Below are 16,811 nucleotides of genomic sequence, written 5' to 3'. Positions count from 1 at the left end.
CCAGCTGGCCAGAAGGAGAGAGACCTGGAGAACAAGCCCTTATCTCTGAAGTACACGGCCAATTTCTAAAATAGCAGTTAATGACCATCTCATAAAGATGTCACTGCATCAGCAGGTCCCCAAGCAGCTGGGTTACTGTGGAATACTGTGGACCACCCCCACCATCTCTCTCTAAGGCAATCAGTCTCAGGGACTGCAGAGGGGACTTCCTGGGCTGCCTCACCTCCCTCATTTGTACTCAACTCCCTAGACAGGATAGTGTGTTAAATACACCACTCCCTTATCTTCCCCTCCTACGGTAATGCTCTTGCTACACAAGCCAGACAATTAGAGGTAATTGGGATAATCGGCATTTATTATGGCAATTTGCATTTCTACAGCATTGCAACACGGAACTTACCACAGGCTTGGGAATGTGCTTTTTTTGGGTCTAGGCTAGATTCATCTCCCTCTTCTAAAGCACGTTTTAGAGCAGCAGCAGAATTTGCCCCTCTTCGCTTTGTGAGAGGTCCTTCAGAGCGGTGTGAGGCGTGAGTCTCATCAGCCAATCAGAGGGGAGCATGCAAATTAGGGGATGGGAATTAGGAAAGCGACTCTCTTCCAAGGGGGGGAAATCCATGCCTAGAAGGAACCCTGGGTCTGTGACCAGACCCCTGGTGACTGATTTCTCACTACATTGACCAGATGTTTGATTTAATTGTCAGGATTGTTTTTTGGTCTCAGCTGGATAACTCAAAGCTCTAGCCTGCTGTTGGGAGGAACTGTAGCAAGCCAGGAGCCGGGATGAGGCTGCGCACAGGAGCTTATGCAGACCCTTCTGAACTGGCCACTGCTCCCACTGGTGGGCACTGCCTTGTGCCCAGCATGGCGGGCAGCTGCTCAGCCCGCTGATGAATGAAGACAGCATTGTGCAGTAACTGCCGGCTTGCAGCGGCAGCTTCCCAAACTGGAGTCTCTTCTCTATTGGTTTTATCTGGGTAGCTTTACTTCTGTGCGGCATTTCCTCATCACCGGTGAGTGGGACGAGAAAATCTGGTATCTTCAGGAGAGTTGAGTTCCCTTTAAGAATGCCAGAGATAGTGTGAGATGTTCTCTCTGCAGCCACTCCACAGCCTAAATTACTCATGTTCACCCCAACAAGGCACAAAGGGTGGGTGTACCCAAAGAAGCTCATATAGAAGCGTGTTTTTTATCTGGGCCCCTAATGTCTCTATTTACACAAAAAGATAATCTTCTTGTAATGTGAAATTTTACTGCAAGTTACAAGGGGCATTATATATCACTTGTTCAAGTCAAGCTCCTCACTCCAGTACAATCTCTTGGTTCCAAGTTTGTCTGCTTTGTTGAGAAGGTGGTGACCAAGATGCTTCCTTGAATCCCCAGGAGAGTGAAAAGAGCCATCCCTGTCCAGGAGAGATGCCAGGCAAGGCAGAGATCTTTAGCCAAACTCATAAGCAGGAAAATGTGCTTCCTTCGCAGTCATTTTTGTTGGTTCTCAGAATGTGTGTGAAAATGATCCAAAACATTTGTAGAAGTATAAGGATTAAGGTGAAGGTGCCATGAGATAGAGTCCCCAAGGAGAGTGGCTAATTGGTAGTCAGATTATAGTGTATCTTTTAAGCTCACTCACCTGAGTTGCTGCTTCAGGCGGATGGAGCAGCTGTCATTGACGGCTCCTCTAGTGCAGATCCTGGCTCTTTGCATCTGTGGCTCCTCTCCCCTGGACAATTATGCTCCTCTGCTCACTTGGAGTTGTGTGGCTACCATGACTGCTTTCAACTCACAGAATCTGGAAAGTGCAGCTGTATTTAAGGACATAGAAGATGCACTCACCTCTTTGCTCCCTGTTCCAGGGCCATCAGTGTCTGTTAGCATGGGAAGCAGGACCAGAAAACAAAACAAACAAATAAGAAACCCCAATAGCACATGTAGTAACAAAACTACTATTCCAGTGAACATCCCTGGCTCCAATATCATGGGATAAATATATTTATACTTCTGGGCAGTCACCTATGAGTTCACCACTCCTCACATAGTGGGGGGCCTGGGGCAATTTTTTCCTCATGTCACAGAAGAGTTTAGTGAAGTGGACCAGTGGTTTGGTTAGAATAAACTAGCTCCATCTTAGCAATAGGCACCCTCAACCTCTGTATTTCAATTAACAAAGGCTTGTTTGTCCTCCACACAGTTATCCACTGAAGCCTGAGAGATTGGAGCCCCGTTCCACTGTAGTTCTCAAGCATGTGGCAGGTGATGGCTTCATTCCTATAGCTTCATCCTCTGGAGACTGGTTCTTGTTGTAGACAGGAGAGAGACTCGATAATCAGTTCTGACAATGATGCTTATTGCTGCTTGCTGTCCACTGTCCACTGACCAGACAGAATCTCTGATTCTACAGCAGGCAGAGGAACAGGGCAGAGATAGCAAAATTCAGTACTAGTCAGACTACAAAACCATGGCCCCTGCAGGAGCTGGGGAGACAGCTCAAGTGGTAGAGCATAAGACTGCCCTGAGTAAGGCGCCCTGAGCTCAGTATTCAATAACGTGCTGCCAACCATGGAGCAATCTTCCTGGCCCTTGTCTCTACTGTCCTTGGATATTAGTCTCATATTATGTTATTTTATATTCCACAAATGAGTGCAGTCACTCCATATCTGTATTGCAAATCGTGATGTCCAAGTAGAGAGAGAGAGTAGGAGGGAAATTGTCTGCCATTGAGGCAGGGGGTGGGGTGGGATGGTGGGGGGATGCTGGGGATATTGGTAGTAGAAAATGTGCACTGGTGGAGGGATAGGTGTTCGATCATTGTATGACCGAAACTCAAATATGAAAGCTTTGTAACTGTATCTCACGATGATTCAATTAAAAATGAATAAATAAATAAAAAGAAAGAACATAGTGTATGGCCCTGAACATTGCTGGGCTGAGCAGCACACTGTAGTTTATGGAAGGCCCCAAGCACTAGGAAGTGCTCTCATAGACTCCATTATGTGTATATGGAAGGGAGAGACCCTCCCCCCCATAGTGTTAGGGATTTACTCCTAGTTATGCTCTAGGAATCAAACTTGGGCCTCATAAATGTAGAGCAGGCAGTCCTTCCCTTTGCACTACCATTCTGGTCCCACCTTCAGCTTTTTAAAACAAATTTTTGAGGTCAGAGAGATAATGCATAGTGTTAGGTGCTTATGTTGCACATGGCTGACACTGGCTTGATCCCCAGCATGACAGATGGCTCCCTAAGCACCATCAGGAGTGACTCCTGAGCACAGAGCCAAGAGTAAACCCTGAACACTGCTAGATGTGGTCCCCAAACATCAAAAAGAAACTTATTTCAGTTTTGATATAATCAAAACCGGGTTGACAGTAAGATAAGCCCCTTTCCCCCAGCTATAATAGTAAATATTTATATATAACATAGACATTTGGGGAATAAAAAAATGGCTAATTCCATATTCAAAACTTCCTGGTGGGATGCTGGGTTTGCTTCTAGAGTAGGCATCTTAACTCCCTTTCAGCCCCCAGTCCACATAAATCAGGATCTCCCTTTGCATGTTGGCTGTGGGAACCTTCCTTGATGATCACTTATTTTCTCTTGACTTAGAGGTGGGATCATCATCCATGCGGTGGGGGTGTTGTTGCTGGTGGGCAGACATTGGGGGTTAAGAGGGAAACTTTGGGCAGGGTGAGTCAAAGAGGAGGCAGAAGGAAAAAAGAGGGTGGGGGAGCCTATGGGAGATTGGGTTTGATGAAGAGAAACAGCCTAATTCTTCTAAGCTAGAGGAAAGCCTGTGGGTGATGCAGATCCTGAAATTCCAGGAATTCCATTTCCAAAGGCCAGAGTCACTCTGTGAAAGCAGGACCCCTGCCTTTGAGACTCTGTGACTTTGACTCACTGTCCCAGGTCACTCCTTCTTTATCTTCCTCTTTTCTGTCCCTCCTGGGAGGGAGGGAGTCAGAAGTTTTAGATCTGGGTCCAAACCTGTCTCCTTCCTGGTAAACAGCGAGAACACTTCTCTGTGGCTCTTAAGAATCAGATCAGCCAAAACTATGCCAACTCCATTGACTGCAACAGGCAAGAGATTGTCACTGCAGCCCCACCAATACCATCATGGTGATTTTACGCCCTCCGTGAGAACAGACTTCCCCCAGGTACCCCTTAGCCCACTCTTCCTACCCCCTCTCCAGTCCCAGGTCTCAGAGGAACTGCAGATTCTGGCTCTTCCCAGCTTAGGAAATAAACCTGTTTGTCTCAGCCAGGTTGCTCTCTGTCTATGTCCTTAGGTCATGGCCCAGAGTTGAAGGTCTTCCTCTTCAGAATTTTGGGACTTCTAGATGCCCCCTCCTTTTATTCTAAAGTGAATCCCACTTGCTGGTATGTGGAAGCTCGGGTGCAGCCTGCCCCACAAACCTCTGAGCCTGTTTGCTGTAGCCTCCAGATCAGTATGTGGACACTCTCTGAGGTTCACACGGCAATGCCATCACCTCATGACATCTCAGAACCCATGCCTGTCACTAAGATGTGTGACCATATCAACTTATAGTGTTGCCTTCCAGATTACCTCAGGACAGCAGTGTAGAGAAACCAACACATAAGGTCCCCATCACTGTTCCTGCAGTGCCTCTGCTCAGGGTCCCACATACCTGAAGTAAAGGCCCTCTTAACTGAGGGCTTGGCTAGGAAACTCTCCCCTCCCAACTTTTTGCGGATATTGGCAGAATTCAGTTCTTTGTGCTTGTAGATCAGAACCTGAACAGTCTCCCTCCCCGTCACCAGAATCTATCCTTGCTTATCAGAGGGAGGCTTCCATAGTCCCCTGGGGATGCCTGCCATCCCTGGCCCACATGTTCTTTGTTTTGACTATTTTCCCTATTCAAGGCACTTGGGAGAAATTTCTCACATCTGTGATTCTCTGACTGTATACTGAGCTGAACTCCTTTTTTGGGTGGCTGGAGCTACCAGCAGTGCTCAGGGCTGATTGTTGGCTCTGTGCTCAGGAGTCATTCCTGGAAAGGTTCAGGGGACTTATGGAGTGCCAGGGATCAAATCTGGATTATTTATGCACAACGTAAGTGCCTTACACTGTACTCTATTTCTAACACATTGGTAGCTCCCTTTTAATATAATTCCAGATTAAATCAGAGCCCTGCAAGGAGGCAATCTTTCTTTTGCTGAATTCAAAATCAACTGATTAGAGAGTCTCCTGATTATCATAGGCAAAATCCCATTTTATATGTATCATGTGATATCATGACAGATGTGGGTTCTGTCACATTGGAAGTCCCCACATCCTATTCCTCGCCCTGAGACTCTCTTGGGGATAGTATTCATGGAGACTCTCTGGGTTCTACCTTAGTATTCAAGAGTTCCTTCGAGGGACTGGAGAAACAGTGCCGGTGATAGGGTTCTTACTTTGCACATGGCTAGCCTCAGTTCATTCCCATCACATATGTGGTCCTCCTGGTCTTACCAGGAGTGACTACTTGGCACAGCTGGGTGTGGGCCAAAAAAACAAAAACTAAAGATTCCCCTACTATGGTATTCAATAATTCATCCTACCATGGCATTGTACCATAGTTATTTCTATCTTCAACTCTTCCTCGGGTCAAGTTGGGCTCTAGCCAAAAGGACAGATCAGTTCTGGTACCCTCAATTTAGAGCATGCAAATGTCTAGAGCAAACAAGTACCAGAGGAATTTTCATAATCTGAGGTGTCTAGAATAGGGATTAAATGCTGAAACTTATTTGGGAGTTACAGTCCCCAGACAGTGACAGAGAGAAGAGTGGCCAAGAAGAATGGGGAGGTCTCTGCCCTTTCCCCCACCCCTCAGACAACCACAGTAAGGCAGGGCCAGGCATTTATCAGAGCAAAACCAAGACATTTCTCAGGACTGGTTGGATGGGGAATCTTCACTGTGGAGGAGCCCGAGAGTCTCCTGTTCTCCAGTGATTCACATCAGCCCCTTGGAGGTGGAGGTCATTTTCTCCCAGCTCTGGGTTGTGTCGTGGATTCCCTAGGAGTTTTCTTATAATCCAGGACTCATTCCATGGGATGTAGGGTCTGGTTCCAGTCCACACCTGTCTTCCTGGACTTCCCCGGTGACTGGTGGCCAGGGAGGGAGTGGAGGCCTGAGATCAGAAAGTCTATGATACACAATGCAGGGTACCACAAAGGGAAGCCCACGTGGGGGCATGGAAAGGGCCCTGGGAGCTCTACCCACAGGCCAATAGTGGTGGTGAGGATATAGCAAGAGCAATGACAGTGCAGAGAGAAGCAGAGAGATACATTCATTTATTTAAGGCATTTCCTTTATAACTATTTCTTAATCATAAAGATAGTACACTTAAATAAAAAATGGAAACAGTAAAAAAAGAATAGATGTGGCTATAATGAAGTTAAAGTCTTTTCATGCCCCAGATTCCCAGTTACAGTTGCCCAAGAAATCATAAGCTTTGTGTCCTTCCAAAAACTTTGTGGCTTATACAATCAGAGACAGAAAATAGATATTTAAGATAGAAACTGATACAGCTAGTGAGGGAGAGGCAGATGTAAATATAGATATCATGTGTGTGTATCCTTTGCAGAAGAACAAGTAGGAACTCATGGTGCATGGACTTTGCAACTCAGGAATTTTCTTTGGTTAGGCTGAGGGTGAACATTTGCATCTGAGCAGTATTTGGCTATTTTTAAATGAAGAACTAACAAGATTTTGAATTGAACCTCTGTGTATGAGGTTAGAATACATTCCCTTTCATGGAGGGTGTGTCATCAGGACTGGACCTACGCTTCTAGAAGCATATGTCCCACCTCTAGGTCACATCCTAAGCCTCCAGAAAAATTCCTTTTGTGGGATTGCTTTTTGTGTGTGTGTGTGTTGGGAGGGTGCTACACAAGTGCTTGAGGAAAACTCCTGACAGTGCTTGAGGCACCAGGCAGTGCAAAGAATTGATCCCCATGCCACTCACATGTAATGCATGTACTTCAGGCCTTTAGGATAACTCTCCAGTCCCTAGAATAATTTCTTGATATAGACTAATAAATATATTGAAATTTCTATAAATATTGGCAAAGTTTCTTCCAATACTTTTCTCATAATTTGCACTTCCCTCCCCCACCCCAACTTTATTGGTTAGTCATTTTTTGATATTAAAATTTTGGCAAGTGCTTCAATAAAAAAAGGTACTGGATTGTAGTCATTTATATTTCCTTGATCAATAACAACGTTGAGCTTGCTAGTCATGGAGGGAGATTTTTTTAATTGAATCACCATGAAATAGAGTATTACAAAACTGTTCATGATTGGGTTTCAGTCATACAATGTTCCAAAACCCATCCCTCCACCAGTGTAATTTACCAGCACTAGTGTTCCCAGTTTTCCTCCCACCATTTCAAGCCAACCCCCACAACCCCCACCCCAGCCTGCCTCTCTATGGCAGGAAGCTCTCTTCTTTCTTCTCTCTTCTCTCTCTCTCTCTCTCTCTCTCTCTCATTTTAGAGATTATGGTTTGTGACACAGATGCTGAAAGTTTATCATGTGTATTGCTTTACCTGCTTTCAACACTCAGTTGGTGTTCGGAGTGATGATTTCCAACTAGTATTATCATAGTAGACACTCCTCTCTCTTAACTACTTTCCATCTACCACACCACTAACCAACCACTGTCTAGTCCACCTGAACCCATTTTCCATGGCCTTAAATATTAGTTTCATACTGTTTTTATTAATATCCCATAAATAAATGCAGTCATTCTATTATTTTTCCCTCTCCTTCTAACTCATTTCACTCAGCATGATATTCTCCAGATATTCTCCATTGATGGGCACATTTTATTATCTCATTTCTATCAGTACTAGTTGTGTAGTATTCCATTGTGTAGATGTACCATAGTATCTTTATCCATACATCTGTTGTTGGGTACTCAGGTTCTTCCCAGATTCTGGCTGTTGTAAATAGTGCTGCAGTGAACATAAAAGTACAGATGGTGTTTTTGATGTGTATTTTTAGGCCCCCAAGGTATACTCCCAGAAATGGTGTTGCAGGTCATACGGAAGCTCAATTTCTAGTTTTTTGAGGAATGTCCATATTGTTTTCCAAAATAACTGGATGAGTTGGCATTCCCACCAGCATTGAGTGAGGGTCCCTTTTTTGGAGGGAGATTTAAAATAGTGTTTTTCCAACCTTAGCCGTGGGTCTGGCCATCTGTCCCTTGGTCTACACCCCCGCTGGGCCCAGGACCCAACTGTAGAAAGTAAAGCATGGCTACTAAGATGGGATGGAGCAGAGGGATATTCCAATCTAAACCTCACACAGGGTACTTGGACCTGAAGAAACTGATGTGGCAGTTTTTTTTTTTTGAGCTAGAAATTGACAAACACACTGGCTTTGAACTTGTACTCATCATGAGGAACTTTGGAATTAATTTGTTGTAGAGGACTGTCAGTATGAGTGATCCTGGCAAATTAAAAACTCTGAAACATTTATAAGTGAAACTTCATATTCTTCTGCCCAATACCCAGTCCTGACTATGCTTTCCTGGACAAAATGTTTTTGGGGAGAAATGAGGGCTTTTATTTTAAACACAAGGGTAGGTAACAAAGTTCCTGAGTTGACTCTGGACAACTCAGAGTTTTGTATGTGTGTGTGTGTGTTTGTCTGGAGGAAGAAAGGGTCTTCCACTGTGTTGGAGTTAGAGTGGTCATGGCTTTGCTAGCAGTGTCCATGGATGATACCCCTTGTCCTTCTTAGACACTTTTAGATACTTTTTATCTAGAGAGCTCAGGAATTATCCTCCATTTGTAGGTTATAGATGAGATACATGGCAGCTCATCTTCCCCCACCCTTCTTGCCACATCTGCATTGATCAGCTCTCCTCCTCCTCTTTAGTCTTCTCCCTCAAGTTTACTGATATAATCAATGATATTTCTAAGATGACAGCTATTGATAGGGGACCCACATGGAAGCACCCAGGTTGCTTGCTATAGTAACCTGGAGCCTCCACTGACAGACATGTGGAAAGGGCCATTCCATAGAGGGCACAAATAGCCTCCTCCACGTGGCAAGCACTCACTCTTATTTGCAAAAGTAGCTCAAGGCTATAGTCTGTTGTCTTAAGGGGCTGGGTGAAATGCCAGAACTTCATTTTTTAAAGTTTTGTAAGTTGTCCATTCTTCATTCACATTCTCCCTTCCCTTTCTGTCTTCCTTCCCTGCCTCCTCCCTTCTCTTTCTCTTCTTTTCCCTCCTTCCCTCTTCTTGTGTTTCCCATCCCTTTGCATGTGATACAGCAGTGTTCATGGATAGTAATGCCCTCCTGTTCGTGGCACTGGCTCCAGGGAAACTCCCTAATGTCAGCAGCAGTCATTTCTCTCCTTGTTGCGAACTGTGAGCGCCACCATAAATTGTTAGACCTGATGGAACAATCAGGTGAGTCTGGTTTCCTTTTTCCATTCGGAGAAAGTAGACTGAAATATACTTCTCTCTCACACACATCAGGGTGCACTGAGAAAAGAAACCAGTTGTGCTAAATTCACCAATGCAAACATTTCCACCCTCAGACCCTATTTAATTATGCCATTGGCCACTGTTGATTTGGAAATGGAAGTGATTAAATCTGATCAGTGATCACTGATCATTTGGGATGTCAGTAGTATTACTGGAGTGAGCCAGTGGCATGATTGGCCCAGGATATCGCTAATCTTGAAGTTTGATGCTGACCAACTCTGACTAACTTTGGGCCACAGACACCGAGGAGGTAAGCAGGCTTAACTCTGATGTGCATAGTTACCTTTCATGGCAAATCTGTCTGCATCTCATTCTGGGTTCCCAGAAAGCTTCCACTGGGGAAGAAAGATTGTACACTCTTGGAACCTCCAAATTTGATGAATGTCCCTGGTCTCTTCCCTGTACCTCTTTCTCACCATGAAGAAAGGTAAATCATGGTGACCTTTGTGGCAACTTGTGGTGCCCATTGTGTTGATTAAGAGAGAGAGGCTTGCCAATCACAATTAAGTGATGTTTCTGGAGGACTGTCTCATTTCTGCTCTGAGAGGGAGCAGTGCTGTGTGTTCTCATCTCTCCGCGGCCAGAGTGGTCCTGGTCCAAGGACACATGCAGACACGGTCTTCCCCTTTGTGCTTTGGGCTCTCCTGCAAGGGGCTTCTTGCCTTCTCTGGTCACGTAGAGTGACATGTACATGTCAGGAGTTGAGGAGAGTCTGTTTGTGATGAGCCAGACAAGTCTCACATGAGGATGCTGCTCACCACATGGACTTCTAATAATTGCCAGAAAACCAGGATAAACATAGTGTCACTGAATTCCCGTTAATGAAATGTCTGCTTTCCCTAACACGGGCCTTGTGACCAGGCTAGAGAGATGTTCATTAAGTGAGAGGACTGATAATTTAATCACCAAGAAACCAGGTATAAGCAGAAGATGCTGGTCTCCTGGAGAGGAGCTTGCGTCCTTCCTTCCCCCAGTTCTCTATAAGTTGCTGATCTTTACTCTACCCAACTGGAGTGAATTAGTCTCCCTAGATCTGGCAGATAATGCAAGTCTTAGGAATCAAAATTTATGCAAATATATCTAACTTCGGGGTCAGAGCAATAGTAGAGTGGGTAAGGCAACGGGTAGTACAGCGAGTATACCTCAAACACAGCCCACCCAGGTTCAATCTCTGGCATCCCATATTGTCTACTGAGTGAACCAGGAGTAATTCCTAACTGAAGAGCCAGGAGTAACCCCCTGAGTATCACAAGGTATAGCCAAAAACAAAGCAAAATAAAAAGAAAGAGAAACGAAAGAAAAAATACCTAACTTTTATGTTAAGAAAAATCTAACTTCTCTTCTGGAATAGATTCAATTAGATCTATAATATTCAAGCACAGGGAGATCTTACTTCTGGTCAGCTTCTGGAACAGGGACTCAGCATTGGAGGAAGAAGAGAGGAAAACTTTCCCCCTTTTCCCATATAGTTTACGTTTTGCTGGTCTAATACTTGAGCGAAATAAGACAGATTAATAAAAGTACCCAAAACATGACTCTAAAAGGACATGATCTTGGGATCTATGAGCTCCCTCCTTTCCAAATTCCATGTGGAGTTAGGAGAGCCTGGTGCCCAAAGGGGAGAAAAGCAGGTCAAGAATATGAGAGGAGCAGGTACTACCTGCCACGTCATGCAGAGCATTTTTGATGCAAAAGTTTCTCGGTAATTGTTTTCTTCTCAGCACATAAATTCTCTGTATAAATTCATTTAGGTACTTAAAGAAGAGGTTAAAATGGGCTGGAGAGATAGCACAGTGGGTTGGGCATTTGCCTTGCACGTGGCCGACCTGGGTTCGATTCCCAGCATCCCATATGGTCCTCTGAGCACCACCAGGGTTGATTCCTGAGTGCAGAGTCAGGAGTAACCCCTGTGCATTGCCAGGTGTGACCCAAAAAGAGAGAGAAAAAAATAAGAGGTTAAGAAATAAAAAAACTTTCCCCACTTTCTTGGCTCCAAATTCCCTTAAACTAAAAACAATTCATATGCTATAGGGATTGATTTTGGGGATTGATAATCCTCTTTGAAGGATTATCTACATTTTAGAGATCCTGATGAAGGCTGTGAACAGTCTTCACAAGAAAAAAAATGTATGATCACATGGAATTCGGCACACAATTTCGGTCCATTCATAGGTCCCAGAAATGCTTCCAGGGACTAAAGAGTAAAGCTAATAGGGATAGTGGAGAGGCCTCAGTACTCAGGTGACATGAACTGTGCCTGCAACCCACAGCTTTGTACATACATCTAAATGTCTTTCAGTCAGTTTGTGGAAGAGCTTCCTGATTCTCCTTCAATCTCATTCATCTGTGAATCCACAGAACCTTTATCCCTAATGATGAGGATCACTTTCTTCTTATTTGTTTGTGTACTTCCTGAAAGAGATCCTTTTGCATCAGGGAGGGTCTACTTCGTCATGAGTAGTCTCAGCACAGATGGCCCTGGTTTTTGCATGTAGTGTGTGCTCAGGAACTGTTATCTGGATGAGTAGACAAAGGAGTGTTTTCACTCGGGAATTAGTTTCTAAGCAGATCAGGGCTGTTCACAGCACGATGAAATGGGGCATGGACAAATGCCACCCACATGGCCTCCCCGCAGGCTAAGCTGCATGTCTCATGGACACGGAGAAGCCTGCCCCTGAGAGAAGATTCCCCTCCCTCCCTCCCTTGCAATCTGCTCAGGGGCCTTTGACATTTAACTCCAGTGCAATTTGTTTGTTTTCACCCGACTTGAAAATACCAACAAATGTCACCCGCCTTCACTCCTTTCTCCCAACACGAGACTTTGGTGGGCCAGGAGCCAGCAGCTCTAATGAGCATCTCAAGTCTCTGGGAACTCGTGAGGAGATACAAAGCTCTGGATGACATAAGGTGGGCATAGAGAGAAATCTAGCAAGGGAAGGGTGTGAGTACAGTTAGGGATGAGACAAGAACAGGCCAGTGTGGGAGCAGGTAGGAGGGGGATAGTCCTTCTCCACACCACCCTGGGGCAAAAATCTTGTAGTGTCTTTCCCTCTTGTTCTTCTCAAGTATTCCTCACTGCCCTGGGGATGTTTGGTTATCCCAGCATCTGACTGGACTTTCTGCCTGCCTTGGGCTAGAGCTAGGCTGCCATCTTATCCTTTGTAGAGATTATATCAGTTAAAAATATATTTTATTGTTAGTGATTATAGAACAGGAGTAGTCCAAGTGAGGTAAGAGTTTATACCTCTTCATTTCTAAAATAGAGGAAGATCTATATTTGCATACATGACAGCCTTGTTCCTGCTATGACATTGTACTACAGGAATATACAAGCTCAACACAGGGGCAAATGGGAATGCTTGGTGGTCTATAAGAACTCTTACATTTTTTGCAACTTCTTATGGAACTATATAAAAATAAAAATTTATAATGAAAACAAAAATCTGTAGGGAGTAGAGCTCTGTGTGGTGATGCCATGAGCATTAGGTATCAAGCTCCTTATGTTTTGTTGTTCTGCATCTCCGACACATGCCTTCTACCCCAGTGTTCAAACTAACTGCTAGAGCACTACCCATGCATCTCCTTCCAGTCTAAGAAAGGGAATGACAAAAAAAGAGGTTCCTCTTCCTTAGGACTTTTCTTGGTATAACATGTTTCTTATAGTCCATTGGCTAGAACTTATTCATATGACACAGAGCTAGCATAAAGGAGTCTGGGAGATGTAGTCTTTATTTGGCAGGGCCTGATGGCCAAGTAATTCTTGGGGATTATCTAATACTTTTCTTCTTAATGGGGAAGAATCAAGAATTCTTAGGGATTATGTAATTCTTCCCTTCTTAATGGGGAATAAGGGAAGAACAGGCATTAGAGGCTACAGAGGTTCTGACCCCCCCCCTCCTTAGGGGAAGAGCTCTGAGTTGGGTGCTAAGGAAGAACTGGTTGATTTGATTCCCCACCCATCTTTAGTTTGTATTCCCACGACTCCTCTATTCTACTGCAGCAAGTTGCCTTTATTTCCTTATTTTAGCAAAATATACTCCTCCTTCCCTGTTCTATGGGCTTTTATCCAAGCTTCCCTCCTCACATGGGAACTTAAGCCAGAGGCATTCATTTTCCCTGGCTCTGTTTTATGTCAAATGGCAGGAGGCACTTATGTGATATGAATTAGGAGAAGCTATTAGGCTCTGTCAGCCTTGCAATCTCTCCAAACCCACCTCCACAAGTCAGGGGGTAGTGCCTACAATTTTATTAGGAGCACAGCCCATGGTTAAGGCAGTGCAGAATTCCCCCTCTCAGAATCAGCCTTTAATATTTTAACCACTGATTTATTTGACCTTTTTGAATGTTGCAGCAAAGAGAGGCCTCTGAAGGCTGGAAAAGAATTCGTCATTTCTCAGTACCCACCACCCTTCCCCTGTACATCTGAGGCAGTGAAGCAAGGAGGAAGGGATGGATGTGTTCACCCCAAGACAAGGACCAAAGGCTTTATATTCACTACTGATCCCTGAAGCTGGTGGAGATAAGGGTGGGTGGGGAATTCTTGCTGGCAGACTACTTATGGGAAGAAATACAAACCTTGAGGCTTCATCCAAGCATCACTACCTATGCAGAGTAGAAAGCTGTGGGTCCCTTCTCCAAACCAGCAAGCTCCTCAGTACTGAATCCAGGGATGTGAACTAAATACTTCTTCAAAGCACAGTCCCCGTCAGCCCTCCCTGTTCTCTCATTGACCCTCTGAACTTTCAGTGGGGCTCCAGACCCCAAAACTAAAGTGGCTCTCTCTGCTCTCTCATTTCAGTGTTTGGTAATAAAGTGACTCCTGTTTGGCTTCTGCCTTATGTATGTTTTAATGGTTTTCTTGCAAGCATGGGTTGTCTTGGGGCTCCGGGGCTCAAGTGACCCCAGATCTCTGATCTCCCAGAAGACAAAGAGTACTTAGCTCCGAGAATAGTTCTGGAAGGACAGGGCGTGCCTGGCTGGAATAGCAGCTCAACTTTTGCCATAAGTCATTGAGCAAGTTATGTAGCATGAAGCTTCAGTGTCCGCTATGGTAAAATGGCAAGATGCTTCCAGTGCTTGCAGTGAGCTTCTCAGGAAGGTGCCAGGATCATGGGAGATGCTTCTTTCCTCTTCTGGACCACAGCCCCTGTTGGGTTCATACACTCCTCTGAGAAGTGGGGAGCTGCCCCTCCAGGTCTGTCCCACTCCCATACCCTGGTACCAGGATAAAGCAGTGCTCAGCTGTATCCTGGTGTGTGGCTGGGTCTAGGCAGGGAACCAGACACATCCCAGTGTGTGAGGAAGGAGGGTGGGGGAGGGAAAACTCACTGTCAGGCTCCAGCTCTCTCCAGGGAGGAGGCCAAATAGGAAAAGGAAGAAAAGAATTAGGTGAAGTCAGAGGCTTTCAAAGAGAGGATAGAAAAGAAAGATGATGAAAAGATTCATAGAGATTGTACAAAGGGCAGGATTCCTGCATTGCGTGTGGCAGCTGATCCTGGCTACTAAGGAGGCTTAATCCCTGGTGACACATATGGTCCCCAGAGTCCTACCAGGGGTAATCCCAGTGAATCACCAGATATGGCTCACAATTTTTTTTATTTTTTATTTATTTTTTATTTTTTAATTAGTGAGTCACAGTGAGGGTACAGTTACAGATTCAAACATTTTGTGCTTGTTTTTCCCTCACGCAGTGTTCGGGAGCCCATCTCCACCACCAATGAACCCAGTATCCCTCCCACCCCCAATCCCATCCCCCCCACCCCACCTGCCTCTGTGGCAGGGCATTCCAATTTGTTCTCTCTCTCTCTCCTTTTGGGTGTTGTGGTCTACAATAGGGGTATTGAGTGGCCATCATGTTCCGAACACTAGTCCACTTTCGGTGCACATTTCCCTTACCACGTGTGATCTCCACTCACAATTTACTTGGTATTCCCTGCCCAAGAACAGATGACTGGTTAAAGAAACTCTAGTACGTCTATACAATGGAATACTATGCAGCTGTTAGAAAAGATGAAGTCATGAACTTTGCATATAAGTGGATCAACATGGAAAGTATCATGCTAAGTGAAATAATCCAGAAAGAGAGCAAGTGGATCAACATGGAAAGTATCATGCTAAGTGAAATAATCCAGAAAGAGAGCGGCAGACATAGAAAGATTGCACTCATCTGTGGAATATAAAATAACAGAGTAGAAGACTAATACCCAAGAATAGTAGATATGGCTCACAATTTAAAGAGAGAAGAAAACAAGGTGTTAAAGGGTAGGGGCAGAATCAAGTTTGCAAATAAAAAAGTGCAAAGAAACCCAACATGCTTTTTATCAGCATTGAACACAGAGAAGGAGCCAGCCAAGGTCTTTCCTCTCTCAAAACTGAAGTTTCGGGATAGGAGTGGACCGGGATAGTAGGAAGGTCTGAGTCTTCACTGTTTCCCACCCAAATCTCAACAAACTTGTGTTGGAAATGAGTCTGAATTGATAAAACATGCACACATGTTTATATGGGTGCATCTACACACATACACGTGTCCAGTTAGCTTCTCCAGCTGAGGAAACTGAGGCATGAAGCAGCTTTCTGGAGTCCAGAGCATGATGAGGTTGGTACCTGACACTAGGACCCCTTTACCACGTGCCTGCTCTCTCAGGCTGGAGGCAGGAGGCAGGAGCTCCCGTTCCAATATGAAAAGAGATGTTATTAGGAATGCAGAGAGCAAATCCCAGGGTAATGGAGCCTGGTGTTTGCAATAAAAATTTAAATGTGCCGCCTTGGTGGCAACAGCGACTTTGATCTGATCAGCCTGTCAGTGCTTAAGAAGACTGGGCTGTGTATATGGCAAGACCAAATTGAATTCATATTTACTGCCCTGGAGTCTGTGGGGCTTATTGTTTCCTGTGGATTAATCTCTCTTTCTCCTGCCTTTTCCTGTCCACACCCACCTCTTCCCCTACTCTTTCACTTCGATCCAACACCCAGGGAAGTAGACAACAGGGAGGGCACCCCACCTCTCTCTGTGAGAATTATTTTAACTTTGTTCATTTACTTTTACCCCTGGGTTTCCACCCCACTAGGCTGACTTGTCTGGACAGCTTAATGCCGACTCCTGGGTCCTCTCGTTTCTGGAGTATGGTCTTTGGAGGCCCTAGCAGGTGAGAGGACAGGATGAAAGAGGTGCTTATTCCTGGTGGTTCCCTCCAAACTATATATCCTACACACACACACACACACACACACACACACACACACACACACACACACACACACACACTGCCTACCTTCAGAGTACTGAGAACTTCTAGCCACCCCTCAGCCACC

The 16,811-nt window shown here is 44.9% G+C and overlaps 1 protein-coding gene across 2 annotated transcripts in view; it reads left to right on the top strand.

Moving 5' to 3' along the window:
• The window catches only part of LRFN2 (leucine rich repeat and fibronectin type III domain containing 2), a 171,583-nt gene that overhangs the window by 99,612 nt on the left and 55,160 nt on the right, over nt 1–16,811 (top strand). Inside the window, exon 2 of one of the 2 annotated variants that reach the window (XM_055144552.1) lies at nt 9,284–9,422. The exons of the other annotated variant lie outside the window; for it this stretch is intronic. The gene's annotated coding sequence lies outside the window, so the exon portion shown is untranslated. The remainder of the gene's footprint in view (nt 1–9,283; nt 9,423–16,811) is intronic. 2 annotated transcript variants of the gene reach the window in all.

The sequence above is a fragment of the Sorex araneus genome, chromosome 7, assembly GCF_027595985.1.
Source record: "Sorex araneus isolate mSorAra2 chromosome 7, mSorAra2.pri, whole genome shotgun sequence".
NCBI classification, from domain to species: Eukaryota; Metazoa; Chordata; class Mammalia; order Eulipotyphla; family Soricidae; genus Sorex; species Sorex araneus.
The sequence above is the reverse complement of the archived record's forward strand: the minus strand, read 5'-3'. Positions and strand labels throughout refer to the sequence as shown.